General features: G+C 51.4%; 1 long non-coding RNA gene across 1 annotated transcript; it reads right to left on the reverse strand.

Moving 5' to 3' along the window:
• Positions 1–669: 669 nt before the first annotated feature.
• Positions 670–5,720, reverse strand: LOC142843187 (uncharacterized). Its single transcript, XR_012909591.1, has 3 exons — positions 5,500–5,720; positions 3,456–3,635; positions 670–1,076 (listed from the first exon to the last, which is right to left on the reverse strand). It is a non-coding gene; the product is annotated as an uncharacterized LOC142843187 (long non-coding RNA).
• Between the last annotated feature and the right edge of the window lie 9,186 nt (positions 5,721–14,906).

Raw genomic sequence — 14,906 nt, forward strand, 5'->3', positions numbered from 1 at the left:
TGCCCATGAGAGTGGCTGGTCCCCTTGCCAGGCAGCAAGTACTGAGACTATTCCAGCTGGCAGAGCAGGGTCAATGCATCTACCCCCCCAACTCTGCTTACAGAGAACGAAACCAGGAGGGAGAAACATTTACCCTAGACCCCAAAGCTTGTTCTCATCTGAGACGCCAATCCAGGATGTCAAAAACCTGAGCTGGGGACTTGCCGGGCACCGAACACTCTCCTGAACTTCCTTAATCTGAGCCTGCTTTAGGGGGTCAGGTACATTCCTGGACCCCTCAGCCTGGACCTTTTTCTGCTTTTTCCTTCCTTTGGAAGGGAAAGACAATGGACCCTCAGACTCCAGTCCCAGGTCCCTCTACCTCTGTTCTCCTGACTCTCATTTCGTACCCTGCCATAGGTCCTGTCCTGCTGACCCATTGTTCTCCCCCTGAGTCCAGCTGGAACAGTAAAGCAGACCAATGACCTTCTCGGGGATCCAGGGCCAGGAAACCCAGCAGAGGGAACTACAGAGTTTGCAGATGGGGGCAGGTCCAAGGTCACTCCATAAAAATGGATTTCTAGGAAAACATAAACCAGTTGTTTACTTTGTGAATTTTATCGCCCTTAGGAAAAAAAAAACGATCTCATTTTAATAAGGAAGAGAGAGAAGGCATTCCTAGTTGCCCCTTTATTGGTGAACCAGGATACACAGTCAACAAAAACTCACAGGAGGCTGTGGGCCCAATTTATTAGCCACCTTGTCTCATAAAACTCAGCATTTTTTATTAAAAGAGGACGATGGCCAGACGCTTTGCTTGTCTTTAAGAAAATTGCCTTTAATGTCGGGCAAGACTTGGGGTTTGGTTGTTTTTTGTTTGGGGGTTGTGGGTTGTTTTATTTTTTTCTTTTTCCAGAATAATTTTTCAAACAAAGCTCAGATTCTCCTGCCTGTACACGCCTGTTCCTCCAGCCGCAGGAGGGAAAGTGATTTCTGAATCCATCGGATATGTCGGATTTCTTTGTGGCATCCTCTCCATCGCTCAGCAGCCAGCCATGATGTCATAAGCCCATCAGATTTCCGGTAGGGAGAAAACACTGGGGAATTGGAAAGAATGGATGTTTTTTTACCCGTCAAGAAGGGGAGTGGGAGTGGGGGATGGGGGGGATGGTGTGTTTGGAGGAGCCTGGCTGGGGGGAGAGAAGGGAGGCAAGCTCAATGTTTGTGATATTAAATGTCAGGCAGAACCTGAAAAGCCCAGCCACCCAGATGTTTTTTCAATATCCAGATGTCTGGCAAGGAACAGACCATGTACCCTCCTCCCGGGAGGCCCTCGGCATTTTGTCTTTGACCTCCAGTCTGCAGCGACTTCTCACTGCCAGGAGTGAGCATCCTGTATCCTCCCATCACCCACTCTCAGGGGTGGATTTTTTTTTTCTTCAAAATCTTTACACATGGATGATAAGGGTAACCAGGTCCAGGTTTTTAAAAGCTGTTGAAGCTGTGATTTGAAAAGTTCAGTCCTTGGAATTAGCTCCCAGAGAGTATACTGTGTAAGCCAAGAGGAGGGGGGGAAATCCCTCAGCCAACACACACACACACACACACACACACACACACACACACACACACACCATATGTGACTCTTAAGCCACAGGACTTCAAACCCCAAACAAAACCAGTGAGGCTGCGAACAAGGACTCGGGCTGACACGGAGTAGAGAGGAGCTTCCCCCAGGAGCACACCTCCCCCAAATCAGAAAAACGCACCAACAGCTTTGTTCCTCCTGACAAAGCTCTTGCTTTCAAGGCACCGACAGTTGCCAACAAAAGCACAGGGTAGAACTAATTTACACTCCAACTAGGGCTTCCAGGAGTCATAAAATATGGGAATGGAATCAGCTTAGCCAAGGAAACTGCCTCCCCGCCACGGCAGTGGGGACCCCTCGGGCCCCAGACAGGGCAGGTCACGGCCTCCTGGTGGCCTGGCCACGTGCCCCACTGAGGCCACCTCCCAGGCCTGTGACATCACAGTTAATTGACTGTGTAAATGAGCCAGGAACTCCAGGCCCCTCAGGGCCACGGCCCAGGGACTTTCACAGAGAAGCTGAGGACAGGCAGCTGTGGAGGGACACAACTCCAATTAAACCAGAGTCCTCAGATGACAAGCCAAAGGGTTGGCTGAGGGGACAGCGAGTCGGGGCTCGGGGATAGGGGTGGGAGCTGTGCACCCATCTATAACAGCCCGAGTGTTTTGCAGATGAGAAAATGGAAGTTAGTGGCCTGCCTAAGGTCACCCGGCTAATTAAGGGGACAGCCAATACTGAAGGAGAGAAACCACAGGTCTGCCACTACACAGCTCTTCTTGAATGCTATCTAATTTAATCCCCACAACAGCTTTTGAGGGGGAGGGGGAGTACCATTAACCTCCGTGTCTACAAGAACCAATAGAGGAGCAGAGAGAGGTTAAGTCATTTGCCCAAGGTTACACAGCTCCTCATTAACAGAACTTGGCCTGAACTGAATCCAGTGCTTGCTGCAGGGCAAGAGGAGGTAGCTGAGGATTAGCTGGGAGCGGTGAATGTGATTTCAGTACATGTTTAAAATGCTGGTGTCCCCACAGAACAGAAGGGAGTAAAATCACTGCAAATTAATTTTTTTAAAAAGCTAATTCAGGCAGGAGGGCTGACTGGCCGGGCAGGAGGGAGGGGGAGCCTGCTTTGATTTTTGTCCCTGGCAGAGCCTGAATAAAGTATGTTGATGGGCTCTCTAGCCATGTGTGCCTGCTCAAACTCCTAAAGTGGGGGTGGGCTGGAGGGAGAGCCCATAAAAGCCTCATCGGGCATCTGCAAGAATCGGACAACCTGCTATGGGGAAGGTGCCAGGAGTACAGGTCGGCTGGGCATAGGAGCCGTGAAAAATCAAATTACAGCCAGTTCTTCTAAGCGGGAGTCCTGCTTTCCAGCCAAGAGTTTCAGTGATCTATGAGTCGCTTAGGCAGCCCTAGCCAGGGATCTGACTCTGGGCAAAAGGAACTGTTCGGGTTCCTGTCCGCAAGATGGGAGTGAGATCTAGTCATTGTGACCGTGTAACCTAGCCCTCTGGGGGGCCCTGTCACCTGCCACTACCTTCTCTCAGAGTAGTGCTAAAGAAAACTGCACGCAAGAAGCAGGAGCAGAAGAGAGGCCAGTCTGAGCCCAGGGGCTGGGACAGGAGCTCTCTTGGACCTCCCCTGTGAGGTGCCTCAGCCCTGTGTCTGTGGGCAACCTGTGCCTGTGCCTCCCTGCTGTTTCCCTCGCCAGCATCACTAAGGCTGACACAGGGCTGGCTTCTTTTACTTTGTTTCTGTGAACATGATGTGGGGTGGTGAGGCCCAGGCCTTCAGCCAGGGGAAAGGAGAAAGGAAACAGATTCCTGCATGCCCGGTCTGGCTAAACAGCTCCATTTTCCTATGGGAAAGTTTAGCTGCTCACTCGCCACTTTGTTTCCATCCAGTAGAGATTTGGCTTATTCCATCACCCCACTTCTGCTGAATGGTGACGACCAACATTAACCTCATTGTCTACATGGGGAGTCATCCCAGATTACAGGAGTCTCTCAGCATGAACTGCCAAGTCAGAAAAGCCTTCCTGGAGGTGGTGACAATGGTCCTGGGGCCTAGGATAGATGAGGAGCATGACACCTCTTACTGGTAGGTCTTCTGAGAGGTTCTCTTTGACACCCACCCAAAGCTGCCCACCTTCCCTGGGTATCATTCCCTTCCTGCCTGTGACTGTGTCTTGTTTGTCATTGTGTCTCTGCACGGGTCTGGAATCCGTGTGAGGAATGGAACTAGATCTATGTAGTCTCACTGCTCCATTGCCCATGTCTAGCTCATGGTAGATGTTTCATTTTAATCAACAGAATAAACAGGGCTGTCAGAATGGCTCAGCAGGTAAAAATGTTTGCAGCCAAACCCAAGGACCTGAGTTCAATCCCAGCAAGGGAGAAGAAGAGGAGGAGGAGGAGGAGGAGGAGAAGGTGGCCTAGGATCCCAGCACCCACATCAAGTAGCTCACAATTTCCTATAACTCCCATTATAGGGGATCTAATGCCCTCTGACCTCTATGATCACCTGCTTGCACACGGTGCACATAAGTTCATAAAGTCATGTGCATACACACACATACATACACATAAACTAAAACAATATATAATGGTTTTTGAGCCATAATCTCCCTATGTAACCATAACTATCCTGGAACTAACTTAGCAGACCTGGAACTAACTAGGCTGCCCTCAAATTCACAGAGATCTGCCTGCCTCTGTCTCTTGAAAGCTGGTAAGCTGGTATTAAAGATGTATGTCACCACACCTGGCAATAAATCTTTTTTGAAAGAAGAATAAACACTACATGCAAAGGTCCCATAGGGACAAAGGGTTCAGAAGAAGGTGACAGAAAATGGGCCTAAGCCTCCCTGGCAAATCACCCTAGACAAGTCGGTATCTCCTCTCCAGCAGGCTCCCTTCCGCCCCCGGCCCATCAAAGTGCCTTTCTTCCCTTAAAGGAGAGTGTCACTAATCCCCTGCCCCATTTGGTTTGCCCCAGGCTTGACACCTTTGAAAAAGAATATGATAAACATTAGCGGTCCCTGCCAGAACTCTCTGCCACTAGCTTCCCCCCTCCATTCTTCCCTTTATCCAGGCTACAGGACCACTTGGAGCGACAGAGGCAAAGACAAGCAAACGCCAGGAGTTCCAACCAAACGCCAACCCCCTGTCTCGTCTACATCGCCCCCCCCCCCAAAAAAAAAGCCTGGCCGTTTCTCCTCACTGAAGCTGGGTAGAAAGAGAAAAGCAGCCAGAACACATGGTGTTGGTCCTGCCTTTCGATTCCCAGAGTGTGATGGGACACCAACTTATCATCTTTGCCCTCAGATTTCCTCACAGGAGAGACGGAGACACTTAGGATGCTGCCGACATGCACCAAAGGGCAGATCGGTGGCATCAACGCGTCTCCTGTCCCAGTCTTGCAGCCCTGGGGAGAAAAGGGACTGGTGAACCTGAGGTTTAGGGCTCCTTCCCACACAAGTTGTCCTCGCTAGGGCAAGGCTAGTTGGGCTGTGATGGAGAGAGAGCCTGCGCTCGTGTGTGCGAGCCGCCCCTTCCCAGCCGCGAGCTGTTCAGTGCACTCCAGCAAACTTTCCAGCAGCATCTACACCTGCCAGCGTCTCTGCGGCGCTACAAGCCACCAGCGCGCATCCACAGCCTCTCCTGCTCCCGGGTCGCTGGAGGTCCCCTGAGTCCCAGGTCCGCATATTCAAACACTCTCCAGCCACTGCAGACCTCAGCCTTGGGGATCAGTGTGGCCCAGTTCCAGATCTCCCCGGCGCCTCCTTCGCACCACCTGTGCTCCTCCACACCTCCTCAGGAGCCCTTGGGTCGGTTGTGTCTACATCGCTGTGGCAGTCTCCGGGTCTACACCGCCCAGCACCTGAGCAATGCCCTCAAGGCTCACCCGATGCCTCAACCCAGTGCTTACCTTGCCCGCGTGCTTACAGTCCTGTCCTGGCTGTGCGGTCTGGTTCACACATTTTGCAATCTTGTCATGGGCGAAAGGAAATCTTGTTATAATCCTGAAGCCACGTGGTTGCTTGCCCTAAGCCCCTTCTTTCTCCAGATTTTTTTTTTATTTAAATTTTTGGTTTTTGGCTTTTAGGACAATACTCGGCCCCAAAGACCGCTGGCTGGCCGGGAACTCCAAGCAGACGCAGCTGGCCGCGGGGGGCGTGGCCCTAGGCGGAGAGAAGGCGTGGCCTGGGCGGGCGAGGCGGACTCTCCAGCCCAGACCTCCCTCCGCCAGGAAACCGTGGCCTGCGACCAAGGCTCTGGTTCCAGCTCATGATTGGTCGGCCCGCCCGCGAAGCTGATGCCTAATTGGCTGAGACGAAGAAGGCTCAGAGGTGGTGGTGGTGTGTAGATTTTATTCTTCGCCTTTTTCTTCCCTGAGGCGGCCGCTGCTCTGTGGGTCCCTCCTGAACTCTGCAGCCCTTTCCTCTCTGCCTCCGTGCTCCCAATCATAACGCTTAATCCCGCCCCGAATGACAACTGCATTTCTTTGTCCTTCCCCACCAAATGGTCCTTTGAGGTCAGGACTCGAGGTTTCTACTGCCCAGTAGTGTATCCCCAGTGCCTGCCTCATAGTAGGTGTGCCAAACACGTTTGTGGATTACATTAACAATGTACACATGAGTTTTTGGAGCTATCTTTAGTGCGGGTAACAGTCTTAGGGGGAAACGGAGGTACAGAGAAATGCAGTCGCCCGAGAGGGAGTGACAGGGCTGACTGTGGTTACACACAGGGTTATATGTAGTCTCTAGCTTTGTAGACAGCAATGCCTTGTGGGGTATCAGCACCGGCTTTCTCATGTGTCGGGGGTTGGACTGGAGCAGGAACTGGGTTACACTATGAGCTATTTCAAGGAATGCTCTGTCCCTAGCGCTGTGCTTGGCAGCCAAATGATGTAGCTCCTGCTTCCATGCTAACATCCTAGAAACTGCTGAGCCCTTTTCCTCTGTGGAAACTTACCTACTCAACCCAGTCTGCATTGTCAATCTCTGACAGCTTGGGCATGGTGCCTGTGTGCCAAGGGGAAGCCACAAGAAAGATCAAACCCTGGACAAGGTGACTTGAGCCTGGGTGCTGACCTTTGGTGGGGATGTCCTCGGAGAAACCCTAAAAGGTCTTTCTGATCCAGGAGTGGTTTCTGAGAAGAGACTGGGAAAGGGCTTCCTCGACAAAGGAGTGTGTAGGCGCTGCTCCTGGAGTTGGATCGTGGTGGGTTAATGGACCAGAAAACTGCTCCGGGGGAGCCTGTTTCCTGTACAGTGTGAAGCCAGAGTCGGGCATGCAGAAAGGCTGGTTTGGTGACTGATGAATGAGTTCTTGTGTCTGTGCCTCCACATGGCCTTCTTATAAGGACACCAAGTTGTTGGATTTAGGGCCCACCCTAACCCAGAGTAACCTCATGTTAGATCAGTTCTATCTACGAAGACCTGATTTCCAAACAAGGACAAGGATCATGTCTATCTTTCAACCCACCAGGCTCCTTTGGATCCGTGAACAGCAAGAGCGGACGCTCCAAGGCTGCAGGGAGCAGATGCCCTTCCCAGCTGCCCACTGCTCTCTCTTGAGTTTACCTTCAGCTCATTTTTGATCCTGGCACCTGGTGGCTTCTGCCTACCCAGAGCCCAGAAGAGAGGCAGTTCTCCAAATACCAGGACTTCTCAAACCTTCCAACCAATGTGTGCAGTGTATGCACGCGCAGTGTGGTGCTTTGAGAAGCACACCCCACACACACTGGCCCACCCTTCCACACCCCCCCCGCCTCCTCCCTACCCCCACCCCAACTGAAGATGGACAAGGACAATTAAAGCCATTTCACAAGCAGCTGGTGATTAATCGCCAAGTTAATGAAAGAGGCAGTAATCGCACTCCCGTTTCAGAGGTGGGAATGATGTCTTGGGCAGGGATGGGTGGTCAGCTTAGGTCTGTCTCCCTGAGAAGGTGGAGCCAGCAAGGCAGGAAGGAAAACAAGTGGGTATGTTTTTGAAGCGGATGCCTCCACCATAGCCGAAATGTTTATTTGACACAGCCGGGCGGTGAGTCTTAATGTTTGTGCTTGTCTCTGTGCATTTCCGCATCTTTGAAATATTGCATTGACGAGGAGCGGGGAACTCACCGAGGGGAAGGCTACGTATTTCTAAACTCTAGTTCCGGATTTATAAATGACCTCAAACGCCGGTGTGCCTCAATTTACACAATGGAGCGGCCCTTAAAATTATGTGCAAATCGAATCCCCGTTTGCCCACCCAGTACATCTTAAGGCTGCTGATGCTCCGTCTTCATTTCTGATTGATTTTCCCTGGCAGAGGCACCAAATTCGTTGCTTTAAGTGTCAGGCTCTCGCTGTCAAGTAGTTAATGACCTATAAAGCACTTAAACCGCACTGGAAGAGATGCTATTTGGAGGAACCCCGCTGTGTCCCCTCTCCTATTGTCAGTAATCACCCCTCATTTATTTGCTCTTATTGGTTTGGAATTTGCTCTCAGGTTTCCCTAAAGCCCAGGCCCTCCAGGGAGTGTCGAACTCTTCAGGAACTCAGAAGGGTGCTGGGGTTGGCATCCAGGGGGCTGCTTCTGGGGGAGTGCCTTCCTTCCTTGAGTGCCTTTTGCTTGGGGGAACTTGGGCGTGGAACTGTTCCTTGTCATGTCTCAGTTTCCTTCTCTGTGATGTTCCAGAGATGGTGCCTGTCTAGTAGCAACTGGTGAGGGAGGGAGGAAGAGAAGAGGCCCAGGGTCAGAGTGAGCAGAGGCAGGGCAGAGATGGGCTCCAAAGCCAGAGCCAGTAGGAACATCCCTAGGTTGCAGAACCAGGCAAGCCATCGCTGTGGGGTGAGAACAGCTGATGAGCTTCAACCGGAAGGGAAAGCACATTTGCATTCTGCGGCTGTTGTGACCAATTACCACAAATGTGACTTATAGCAACACACATTCTTTTAAGGTTTGGGGATGAAATCTAAAGCATCACCAATGCAAAGAAACCAAGTGGTGCACACAGCTCCACTACTCTCTCTTGAGCATTAAGAGAACCCATTTCAGGCCCCTTTCACCTCTGAATCACCCTCCCTGGCTATGGCCTCTCCCTCCACCCTCAGACCCAGCACGGAGCCTCTCCCTGCGCCATAATCAATCCATATACCTTTCTCATAACGATAGTTGTGACTCTCAAAATCCAGGGTTGTCACTGCATCTCAAGAGACTTAATCCCATCTGCTATGTAAGGAACATCACAGGCTCCCAAGATTAGGAGGGGGACATCCTGGGAGGACACAGAAGGTCACTCAGCAAAGTGACCCATGACATGGGTTCTGAAGCCATGCTGGGGCTTCAGTTGCAACAACCACTGGTTAAACTGCCTTGGGTAAGCTGTTTTATCTCTCAGTTTCCTCACCCACAAACTGGGATCAGTGCTTGTTGCCTGATGACAAAATTAACCATGAGGTAGAAGGAACTTCCTACCAGAGTAGAGGCTGAGAGAGGTCCTTCTGAGGAAGGACAGAAGAGGGGGTGAGGCGGAGCAGGCTGGAATGAAGAGGGGTAGCAACCGCGTCAGGGGAGGAGTGTGCACCCACCTTGCATGCGTGTATAAATTGTGTCCCGGGGGTGACGGACAGGAGACACAGACTGCGTCTAAACAGGTTCGGATTTAAGTCACTGGGCTGAAGTCTTATGCACTTACCAGAAGCTTCATTCTTTCCAGGCGTGCTACTCTGTGTCTTCATCTGATAACACAGGCTGTATAACTACTACCACTGGATGAGTCTAGGACATTCTCGTGACCCTATAAAGAGATCCCATACTCACCAGGCATCCCCTAAAGCAGGGGAGTATAGAAGGGAACACCCTAAAGGTCTCTATGGATTTAAACCTAGAAGGAAGACAGGACAGCCTGAACTCTGCAGTGTGAGATAGTGACTTAGCCTTTGGGCTAGACCAGCCTGCAGAGGACATTTCCCTCCCTGCCCCAACCCCAGCTTCCTCACTTAGGTAATCTACCGCACCAGACACACAGGGCTAAGGCAAGGCTTGGGATCACACTATATAGCCACAGTAAACTTTTAGGTTTTTGTTTGTTTGCTTTTTTTTTTAATCTTGAAACAAGCTCTCATGTACCTAGGTTAGCTTTGAACTCGGTGTGTAGCTTCGACTTCTGATTCTCCTGCCTCTAGCTCCCACACGCTGGCATTACAGTCTCATCTTCCATCACGCCTGGTTTATGCAGTGCTGGGGATCAAACCCAGGACTTTGTACATTCTAGGAGAGCACTCTACCAATGCAACCACATTCCAGGACCACGTCTACCACTTTTCTTTCTGGATCTGGTGCTCTGGCTCTGGAGCAAGTCCGTATCTATAGGGTTCAGCTGTTCCTCAGAGAAGCTAGCAGTCCTCTTGACTCTTCCACGGTACGCGGATTACTGCCCAGAGAGGCAGCTGACCGAGGGGCTTCTACGGGAGGGTGGTGGGGCATGGCTGGATCCTGCTCTGTGCCTCCCACATGGACTCAGCCACTCTAGGATGAACAAAGGGATTCCAGAGGGGTTTCTTCAGTCTCCCCACCCTCTGACCGCTGGTTTGACTCAGTATGACTGATAACTTGGGGAATCCTACACCCTTTCTGCCAAGGGTGCCTGACCTCACCTACAGGCAGGAAGAGAGGCCATCCGGTGAAATGAGAGTGTGATCAGAATATTGCTAAGCCCACTGAGGCTGCCCCTGGCGGTGACAGGGGCTTCTGGGAGCAATTAGCAGAACCGCACTTACAGGCTTCATGGCCCCTGATTTGGTCTGCCAGCTCATATCACCAAAGCATCTTGTCAGCTACTGGCCTGTCCCCCGTGGTGGCTGGACCTAGAGCTACCAGGCAGGTGGTACGGCCTCCAGAACCCCTGTATATTTATTGTGGGGACTCTTCTGGTGGTGCAGATGCCCCAACATGCCCATCTCAGTTCTCTTATATACAAAATGGGTTACATTTCAAGCATTCAGTTTCCACTTCCCGGAAACTGGAGAGAAAAAAAAACAACATCATTCTCCCTCTTCAGAAAGAATAGGCACTGAGAGGCAAGTGCAGGGAAGAATTCATTTTTTTCTTTAAACAAATGACTCTTGAGCCCTGAGTATAAGTCAGGGTCCAGACAAAGAGACACAAACAAGGTTTCTCTGTGCTGGGAAGCTTAGGGCCTCCTGGGGGAAGACAGGAGTATGTGTGAACTGATTTAATATGAGGTGATGAAGAACAAATAAACCACCTGGTGGGGGGAGGGGCTTAGGAAAGCTTCAGGGGAAAAGGGTATCTGAGCATCCTCTTCTTCAAGCAAGAATGGGATTAGGGGCCTTGGCAAGGGGTGGAGGGGCGCACCAAGGTGCCAACTGGAGCACATTTGAGCAGCAGCCACAGGTCAGGCTTGAAGTGACTTTAGGTCAATGACAGCTGATCTGTTGGGACCAATTTTTTTTTTCCTGGCAGGGTTGTTATATAAGCTAGGCAGGCCTTGAATCAATACATAGTAAAAGACCTTGAGTTTCTTTAAAATTTTTGAAATCATACTTATTGTATGTGTGCCTGAACACGGGCATGTGTGAGAATGCCCCAACACGTGTATGGAGGTCAGAGAACAGTTGTGAGTGGTTATTTCTCTCCTTCCATGATGTGGGTCTCAAGATGGAAATTCACATCATCAGCCTTGGCCTTCGAAAGCCTCTTTACTCCCTGAGCCTCCTCATTGGCTCAATTCCTGAGTGCTGGGATGCCAGGTATGTGTCGTCATGGTACCAGGAATCAAACCCAGAGCTTTGTACATCCTAGACACGGGCTCTTCCAAACAAGCTCTCTCCCAGCCCAGGACCACCTATTCTTACCCTGTTCGCAGCAGAGAGACTGGAACAGATTTGGATCTGACAGATGTTGAAAGACAGATGGGTGAGCAGAGGCCCCCATTCTTGCACATAGCAGAGGCCATTGTGACGTTGTGAGTCACCTTTGGCCATGTCGATGCCCGTTTTTCCCAGGATCATTTGTGGGAAAGGCCACCCTAATGCACTGAATGAACTTGTCTCCTTTGTTACAATGAATTTCACCATGAAGATGACTTGGTTCTTGCAGACGATGAGCTTAACATGGCCAGATTTGAGCTATGGAAATAGTGACTTGGTGCAGAATCAGGGAAGGCCTAAAGAAGAAGAGGTTAAAGAGACAGAGGAAAGAAGACAGGGATCTGAGGAGAAAAGCAGTCCTCAGGTCATCTAAGGCCCATGGCAGAGTGGCTATGTTCTCATCTAAGGCAAGGAGGTTAGTCAGAATCTTGTCCATAAAGCCTGAGGACTGGAAGGAGACAGGCCAGAGAGCAAAAGGCAAGACTGCTGGGCCCCCAAAGGCCCACAGAGTGGTAAAAGAAAACCCACTGCAGACATAGCCACTTGCAAAGTAAGTTTTCAGTCAATGAGAGGGCTGTAAAGGCAGAGCGGTGCCAATTACAGCCGCATTATCCCGGATTAGGAAGCTCCTGAGAGGCCGTTCATGCTTCCAGACATGCTGTGCCTGGGATTTCTAGGGGACACCTGGGATCCCAATGTCCAAGCTATCAGATACAGGCTGCCAGACAAATATAACGCCAGGACCTGCAGTGACCTGCCTCTACGTCACCAAGGATGTAGTTCACCGGGAGGTAGGAGTAGCCCCGCTCCCCACAACACATAGAGCAGGAAGGAGGAAGGGAGGGAAAGAATTTAGATATGAACCATCTTTGCAGGGGCTTCCCCAGCATCAGGTCCCTTGATAGATCTTCTATTCCATCCCTACCCATGACATCACTCCTTGGCCTGACCCATGGAGACCTGCTCTCATTTGGAGCCAGCCCAGAGTTGCCCTATCTCTTCTGGGCTTGTCCTATCAGCTTCTCTCAACACTAGTTTCTGCTTTGGTAAACCAGAGAGATCAGACATCCCACCCCAGCCCACGCCACAACCCCACTTACAGGTCTGTTTTCAGAATGAGGTGTTGCCGATAAAAAAGTCCAGAGACAAAAATTACCAGTACAACCTCCATGCCTGAGAGTGCCTGTTGAAAGAAGAACCCTTCCCACTGGGAGCCCCCAGGGGCCTCTTTCCATCATTTCCCACAGAGAAGGTTCAGCAAGTGCAGTCCAGGTGGTGGAGTGGAGGACGTTCCCTGAAATACCTTACACAGAGGTTGAAAAATCGGAAACAGCTGAAGAGGCCATTGATAGGGGCCCGATTAAATTAGGGCCATCCGTCCTGTGAGTCCTCTGCTGTAATTAGAGTCTGGCAGCATCCACACGCTGTCTTGGGCAGATCCCCACGTGGGGCTTTGTGAGCCAAGCCAATGCAAACACCTACAGAACGGCGGCACAAGCTCTTCAGAGCTCTCCCACGAACGCCCTGCACTTCATCCATCCAAATACACGGCTGTGATTAACCAGAGAGAAAGGCCTTCCCAATAGCGTGGCTGTAATCTCCAGGGAGGGGCTTCCGATGGCAGCAGGGAGGTGGCTGGTGCATCAGAGCAAACTTCACCTTGCTGGAGTTTAAATGTTTTACCACACTCTGTGTCTGCGACACCTGCTTGTATTCACAGTGAAAATTCAATGCCAAGCGCAGAAAGCAGCACTTAGCCGGGGCTCAATCAAGGCTCGGGGGCCATAATTATAACCACGGTTCAAGGAGGAGCCGGCAAGGTTCACAGAGTCTCATGTCGACATCTCCAGTGCTGGAGTCTCCGTTCAGGGCTGAAGCCCCTCCAGAGGGCAAATGACATCCCCAGGCATTTAGGAGGGACAGATTGACGCCACTCAGCTTGGCTGGGCCAAGGCAATGGCCCACCTCTCCCGGAAGAGCTGTGTGCCAAGAAAACTATTGAACTACATAAAAATCCATCCCTGAAGTCCCAGAGGCATCCTTAGGCTGGAACATGGCCTTTAAATTAGATGGAGGAGGGGGAAAGAGGCAGGTTTTGCCTGTAACTCAATTTCAGGTTAGTGAGAGCTAGGGGCCAAAGAACTAACGATGCCCCCAGCTGCACCCACCCACTAAAGTCCTGTGATGGTGGCTGTGAGGGACACTCTAGCCCCACTAAGCATCACTGATAACAAGCACATGTTCCCATGGAAACTGCTGCACAGAATCCTCTGGAATTTTTTTTTTCTGGGGGTGGGGGCACAGCTCCTGTACCTACTTCCTGGGTTTGGTTCCTCGAGATGCTTTTCTTTTGCAAAGGTTGTGGCGAGCTGAAGCCAACCGAGGGGTCAGGCGGGGCTGTCAACTTCTAGCCTTTTACAACTCTTGGGAGAAGCTGAAGGTGGGAAGCTGTAGGGGGTCCCTTGAAGTGATCCTGATGTCCTAAGGCTCTGAAGAAGCTACCAGGTGAGAAGACCTCAGAGAGTCAGCAGCCTGGGCCAGAGAGTGCGTGGAAATCCCTCCAGGCAGGGGCAAGGACTAGCTCCACCAATGAGACGGTCACATCAGCCTTCCTTGAAGAGCCCAGGCTCCTCTTTACCTTCCCCATTCAGCCATCCTCTCTCAAGTACCTCCCAGCTGTGCCCCTTCTGGGGGTGCTGCTAGACCCAGGAACCACCTCCCCTCTGCCTCACTCCCTGTGCTACCCACCTCCAATCCCCTGTAGCTGGAGAAGCCCTAATCTGCCTCCTGAGAAGGATGCTTCTGTTTTCTGAGGAGGTCTGTCTGCTCTCAATCATTGCCCTAGCAGTTTGAATCAAGGAAACATACTCGGCAGGGACCTCCCTGTCTGTCCACTACACCCTGAGGGGTCTGGATTGTCGCTGGAAACCCAGGCTCAGGCAGGCAGGTAGTGACTTAATCGAGTCTGAGTTGCTGCTAGGAGGTGGAGCTGGGTCCTAAGGGAGGTCTTGTGCCTCTCCTCTCCCTTCCCATTCAAGGCCTGTCCCCAAGGGGTTTACATTCAGGGGCCCCTCTCCTCCTCCTTCATCCTTGCCATCCGCATCCTTCATCCTTGCACCAGCTCCCCTCTCCAGGCTCTTAGGCTTGGGTGGGTGCTCAGCCTTCTTTGTTGACTACTGGGAGACACAAAATATTCTTCCCTAAGTCTCCCTAATGTGGAAACCCCTTACTAGGTCCCACCCTGAACCCTACACCTTCTTTTTCTTCCTCCTCCTCTTTTCCTTCTCCTTCCCTTCCCAGACTCAATTCTTGACCGACAGAGCCCTTCGTAAGCCCTGCCCCCCCAACCTTGTGCCCGTTTTTGCCACAACCAGACCTCAGCCATCACACCACTCTGGCAATGTCTGTGTTCCCGGGAGGGGCAATGGGTCAGTCTTCCACAGTTCCTCGGC

The sequence above is a fragment of the Microtus pennsylvanicus genome, chromosome 2 (genome assembly GCF_037038515.1).
Source record: "Microtus pennsylvanicus isolate mMicPen1 chromosome 2, mMicPen1.hap1, whole genome shotgun sequence".
Classification (NCBI taxonomy): domain Eukaryota; kingdom Metazoa; phylum Chordata; class Mammalia; order Rodentia; family Cricetidae; genus Microtus; species Microtus pennsylvanicus.